We start from the raw sequence: 6,554 nt of genomic DNA, 5'->3' as shown, positions 1-6,554 counted from the left end.
AAAAATGGTGAATCCAGGTTCAATCCATTCCTAAGTTTGAAGTAAAGTCCTGCCTAAGTTCTTCAAAACTACTAGTTAGCTAGTTTAGTGAAGTATGCACATACAAGGAATTTGTTCTGGTGTGTTGGTGCATAACGGTAAATACAGTGCAAAAGTCAGCAGACATAATATAAAATAGGAAAATTAACAGAAAAATATTGACAGATGGATGTAAAAAAGTTCACAGTATGAACTATAAAGAATGTATGCATACGCACGTATAGTGGCGTATAGTGGCATATTCCATACTCCTTCACTCTAAATGGTTTATATATTAATGTTAACAATCTAAGGTTAGCTTTGTCAGTTGTTAGTTAGATACACAATACCTGGCAGTCAGCGGGTGTGATTATTAAGCTAGTAAAAACCAGTTTCTACACAAGAACTATATTTTCTAAAACTACCGTAGACTGCATAAAGGAGCACAACCCATTGTAATTTAGTGATGAGTAAATCTCTACTTATTAAACATATTAGAACTAGCTTAACTTTGAACTTATGAACAGCCAGGGCTTTAGTCAAGACCAACTTAATCGAGTCCCAAGTCAAATCCTAGACAGGTTCAATTGAGACCAAGTCAAGATCAAGTCCAAAGGCAGTCAAGATCAAGTCAAGACTGGGTTCAGAACAAATCGAGTCCTTTTTGAAACCATAATAGGCAATATTGTCCTTCCAATGCTAATATAGTGATTAAATAGTTAGGATGGATCTAGAAAGGGGAAAGATCTATCTTCTAAACATTAAACTAATCAATGAATAGATTTTAGGCAACGGTCAGTACAACTGATCCTGAATCAGCAGCCAGGGAAAACTTGACCAGTGACTAAGACAATTCCAAGTATAACAAGGCACAAGACCAGGACAAATGCAGGACTTCAAAAAGTGGACTCGAGTCCGGACTCGAGGCTGAGTCTGTCCTCAAGTACTACAGCCCTGCAAACAGCTGACTCCAAGGAACCTTTTATCTTTTAAATGTTGCATTGACTGACTTCAGGAAGTCTCTACACCAGGCCAAAAAAAAGTTAAAAGCTTACCGGCTGCTGGCTGAAACTTCATATTTAAGAGATATCACTCTGCTCATTCAGCTGTCAACAAGAAAGTAACCAAGCATATTTTCAAAAATGTTTCAAAAACTATACCATGAATATTTGTTAATCCTTGCTAGTAAAATGCAGACTACATTATTTCTTTAAATCTTGTCATGCAGACTACATCAGACTATGTGACATTCTTGCTGTTGAACCTAAAACCCTTCCTGGTTCTAGAACTGTTAATGATGCGCTCTACTTTGAATCTAAACAAACAAATGATGCACTCTCTGAGCAAAATGGCTGCTGTCAGTTATATCCCCTCTATCCATGACAAAACGGCAGAAAACAAGAAAATCTGGGCTCATTTTGACCTAGAACGACAGCTGAACTCTCAGACCAAATGGTCCACTACAGACTCTTTCAATGAGGATTACAAAGACGGCGGTGAGCCAAACAGCGAAGCCTCTTTGCGGGTTGAAGCTGAAGCAGCTTTGACCACACTGAGTTGTTTGGCAGTGCCTGATTATCGACCTCTGGACGCCTTCAGTGTGACAGCAGAGGATCCTGGTTCAGCGCCATGGAGCGAGGCAGACGACATTTGTGAGGTCTCCATCAGGCTGAAAGAAATCGAGTTATGCGACATGATGGAAGAGACTCTTGCCATCCCAGAGTGTAAGTAGACAATGATAATAATTACCTGTCCTGCCATTAGACAGTTTAATCGCCCGCCTTAGAGGGGAGTCAATAGAACTGGTTGTTGTTCATTTTCTCTCTAATGTGAATAATAATCTGTATAACTATCATTCAGTCATGATCAATAGAATTAGACAGCTTTACAATCACTTCAGCTCATTTCTTCTCAGGACAAATTACATGCATACAAGAAAAGAGATTTTGGAGAAAAACAATGCTGTTAATTCAAATGTAATATTTTACTTTTAATCGTGTACACTAATATTTTTTTCATTCTGTTGTCTGTCTGTCTGTCTGTCTTTCAGATATATCTCTGAGGAAGATCAAAACCTACTGGGTGGCACCGACTAGGAGAAAACCAGTGGGAAGGACAAGAAGACATTTTTATTAATAATTCTTCTTGTTTATTCAAATGAATAAATACTTGACAACAGTCTTCAAAAGCACTATCAATCTAAATTTTTCAAAATTTTCTCAGTTATCCAGCATGGGAATGTGAAAAAGTGTTTACTTGTAGGGACACAAAAAGGCTTCACAAAGTTGCCTTTATTAGTTTAGGCATTTCAGCTTCTGCGCTTGATAAAGACCTGGAACTGATTATACTGGAACTGAATATACTGTATGAAAGTCATGTCAAGTCAAGTCATATTCAGTGACAATGCATGATGCAATGCTTTTATGAACAAACACAAAGAGAGCTCTCTTGGCATAGTTGGCACAGTTTTATTCCCTCTGTATAGCCTGGTTCCAGACCTCCAAACTGCTGCCATCATTTTTGGTTTCTTTTTCAGCATCTAAAACAATAAAATACTTATTACTGATCACTTCAGCCCTATTGAAGTGGATAATGATTTCAAACAAAATAGAAATGTATCCCCAAAGGACCACGTTGAAGAAAATAATGGTGTGAAAAATGCATGTTCTTGTATTAATAACCTGCAATGACTGCTAAACTGAGAGCAGAGTTAAGATGGAAGAATGTGAATCAAGAATTATGCAATATGCATCAGGCATTCAGAATAAAAACAGGTATTTACAATTCTGTATGTGGTATTTAATTGTCAGAAGAACTCAACTAAAGCACAGACTAATTAGCGGTATCAGAAAAGTAGTCCTCTTTCATTGTTACATCTTAATCTATATATGACGTATAAAGCGACAAGTGAAATGACTTAAACATCAGATCTGTGTGGAGCGATGAGGAGACTGTAACCTTCCTCAAATTGTTTCAATAAACAAACATAAATGCCATGTTTCCATCACGTCTTCCACATTGTCAACTCTTCTTCTGCAGTGATTTAATGGCACTTAATATTTTGCGCTACATGTGAATGCAAAGTCGGCTACCGGCCTTGAATGTGGTTCTATGGGTCAAAGCAACAAGGAATCAATAGACAGCAGCAGTTGCAGACCAATTTGTGTAACACAGAACCGCCTAGGGACGAGGTTATGGTATCACGTTCAACAGATCAGGTCCAGCACCAAATATTAATTGAATGCGTTGAGGGAGTGGCTTTTTGTTGCATTCACTGGATGGTCAAGAAAAAGCCCTGAAAACGGAGAGGAGAGCGGGAGACATGCAGAGAGAGAGAGAGAGAGAGAGAGAGAGAGAGTCAGCAGTAGTCTGGGTAAACCTTGACGAACTTCCGGCAAATTTGAGTTTTGCTCTGCAAGTCAGTCTGGCCATGAGCCCATTCAAACCCATTTTAAAGGGGTGATAGAATGCAAAACCGATTTTACCCTGTCATAGTTGAATAACGACAGTTTGGTGGGTAAATAGGACATACATAGAAGCTCAAAATCCCACTGACATCCCTTTACTATGAAAATCTCATATTTTGAAACTGCCTCTGAAAACGGGCGAATCCCAACAAAGATGAGTTACTTGCGTAAGCGTCTCAAAATCCGGAACCTTAAGAGAACAGTCACGCCCCAACATTTACATAGGCTACACAACTGACCTGAGATCAGGTAGTCTTCTGAATCTAGCTAGGTCACGCAGATCTCTGCTATTCCATTACAAAATTCACTTCTGAAACTTTTTTATGCGAGAAATCAACCATATAAAGCTCGAATATGGGCCGCTTTACGAAAATGACTGTGTGTCGGAGTTTAGTGCCAGTGTTGGTGCTGCCTGGGTTGCTACATCGCCGCCCTGACCGCAGTGTCAGCGAGCTTGTTACGCCCGCAGTCTTTTACCGCAGCCCGCAGGTTCCAGTTAATCTTTGTGTTGAGTTATTTAAACAAACAATCGGGGAAATAAACGCCTCTTGTCCGCGAGTCTCATTGATAGATCCGCGGTGAGATGGAGTCCATCAATGAGAGCTAGCTAGCCTCCTCCTAACTCTGACATTCACAAAAATACATTCAATTGAAATCCGAAATCAGACAAGTGTTAGCTAAGCTTTGTAAGACCTTGAGGAACCTGTAATATTCATGCCGTGACGAAATTCAAACTGTAAATATACTTTAGTTATGCGAAAGTGAGCAAGCTGCGATATTTCCCCATTGTAATGAATGGGACATATAGCAAGCAGCTGCTCGTCCTACAAAGACGCCTTGCGTTCATAAAAATGCCTTAAAATCAAATCGGACACAACGGTTAGCTTTATAAGACATTGGGGAATGTGTTGTACAAGTGGCGTGACGAAATGCAAACATAAATATAATTTAGTTATGGCGAAAGTGTAGCTAGCTAGCTGCGGTATTTCCCCATTGTAATGAATGGGACATATAGCAAGCAGCTGCTTGTCCTACAAAGACGCCTCGCGTTCATAAAAATGCCTTAAAATCAAATCGGACACAACGGTTAGCTTTATAAGACATTGGGACATTCAAAACCGTAAATGTATTATTTATAGATATAGTTATGCCGGCAGCTGGCCGCGGAGCCCCGTAGTGCAGTATCCACAAAGGGTGACTTTGCCCTGGGTATGGAGCCCAGCAGGCTGCCGCTTTCTCGTCAGACTGTGTGGAGCTCCTAAAGTCCGACACGTCTTACCAAATTTGCAATTAGTCATCAATTTTGTAAAACGGCCCATATTTCAGCTTTATATAGTTGATTTCTCGCTTAAAAAAGTCTCAGAAGTGAATTTGGTAATGAAACATTGCAGTGTCTGGAATATGAGATTCTGTCGCTTCTCTAATGTATGTGTATTGGGGATTCGCTCAACCAATCAACGCGCGTCTCTAATGTCTGCGTATGGCAAGTCGCTCAACCAATCACCGCGCAGCTCATCTAAATATTCATGACCATACCATATTTGGAAGAAAAGCTCTTGTTACAAATAGGGCCAAAACACAGGGATGCATAAGGGCCCATAAAATATCAACCAGGCCATTTTCAGCCCAACCAATGTTACATACCCCATTAGGAGACCATAAGGAACAGTGTGAAATACCCTATATAATCATTCTATCACCCCTTTAAATGTTTCCAAAATCGAGGCACCAATCCCAACCGTTGTGGCGGGCTTTACACGATGACGATAGCGCAGCGACGGTGAGCAGCTTCTTGTTTACATTCAACATGGCGGCCACCGAAGCGCAGCAACCGTTGATGCCGCTGTCGCTGCTACGTCACCCAGATCTTTGGTCTGATTGGTTGAAGGACTATCCAATGCGCCCAGAGGCATTTGAGCGGCGTCCGTTGGTGACGCCCCTTTGGAAATGGGCTGTGGATGAACCTTCCCCAGACCCCGTCTCAGTTACAACTGAGAAGGGTCTGGTGTCTGCCAGGCTGACTCAGCAGGGGAATCTCATAATGAAAACCTACTGAGAGCATAGACAGCAGGGGAATCACATGATAAAAACACCTGTTGAGAGCAAACACAGCGGGGGAATCAGATAACACTCAAGCCAGAGTCTGCGAGAAACAAGGGATCACACCGTGCACTAACACACACACACACACACACACACTCCACATGAGCATCACACACCTTGGTGGCCTGCAGACACACCGCACACTGAGAAAGCAGCTGGCTGTTTAATGTTCTAATCAGACGGGTGAGAGACTTTAAAACCACGTGAACCTGAGATGCGTAAAAACACACCGAGAGGAGGCATCAGGCTTCTGGTCGCAGGAGAGATTTCAAACTTAAAGGAGAATTCCGGTCGATTTCAACACGTAGCGCTGTTGTTTGTTGTCACGTTGTGCTGTCAGTAGCGAGAAAAACTCAAATAATCGGTCTTGCCTACAATGACTTATGCTACTGCTAGCTTTTGCAGCCAGGCGGCTGAAACGGGGCAGGTTTTAAACGTGCTTTTAGCCTCTTAACATGTTGTTGTGAACACAGTGAATCTGACTGCAGTAGAAAGAAATGCATGAAAGTCGTGCTAATTCATACCTCTGTTTGGTTCCGGTGTTGAGACGGCAGTAAGACGAGTGCTTAGGGACCGTCTACAAACTACAACACTGAAAAGAGATAGCCTATGTAGTGAACCACAGTGAGGTGTTGTGAACGCAACACCAGTAGTCCAGTAAAACTCCTCCCTTAGCTCGTCCCGCTGCCCAGGTGCAGTATAAAAGCCTTCAGCTGGCTCAGTTTGGTCTTTTGCTGGTCCCTGGTGGTGGTTGCCTGCTGAAGGTGGTGAGTAGGGTGACCCATATTTATTCTTTGTTGGTGATTTTAAAGTTGTCCCTCCGACTAACATGTGCCTTTTATGTTTTAGGTTCACCTGTTGCTGCTTTACTTTGTTTTTGTTAGGTTTGTCTTTTCTTTTCTTTAGTTTCTTTATTAAGTTTGTTTACTTTGAATATATATTTGTTATTTGGTTTCAGTATATGTT

General features: G+C 41.3%; 1 long non-coding RNA gene across 1 annotated transcript; it reads right to left on the bottom strand.

Moving 5' to 3' along the window:
* Positions 1-2,268: 2,268 nt before the first annotated feature.
* Positions 2,269-6,312, bottom strand: LOC120568213. The gene is made up of 3 exons (XR_005640684.1): positions 6,113-6,312; positions 3,176-3,313; positions 2,269-2,557 (listed from the first exon to the last, which is right to left on the bottom strand). It is a non-coding gene; the product is annotated as an uncharacterized LOC120568213 (long non-coding RNA).
* Positions 6,313-6,554: the final 242 nt, after the last annotated feature.

The sequence above is a fragment of the Perca fluviatilis genome, chromosome 11, assembly GCF_010015445.1.
Source record: "Perca fluviatilis chromosome 11, GENO_Pfluv_1.0, whole genome shotgun sequence".
Taxonomy (NCBI): domain Eukaryota; kingdom Metazoa; phylum Chordata; class Actinopteri; order Perciformes; family Percidae; genus Perca; species Perca fluviatilis.
Note: the sequence above shows the minus strand (reverse complement) of the source record. Positions and strands in the feature narration are given on the sequence as shown.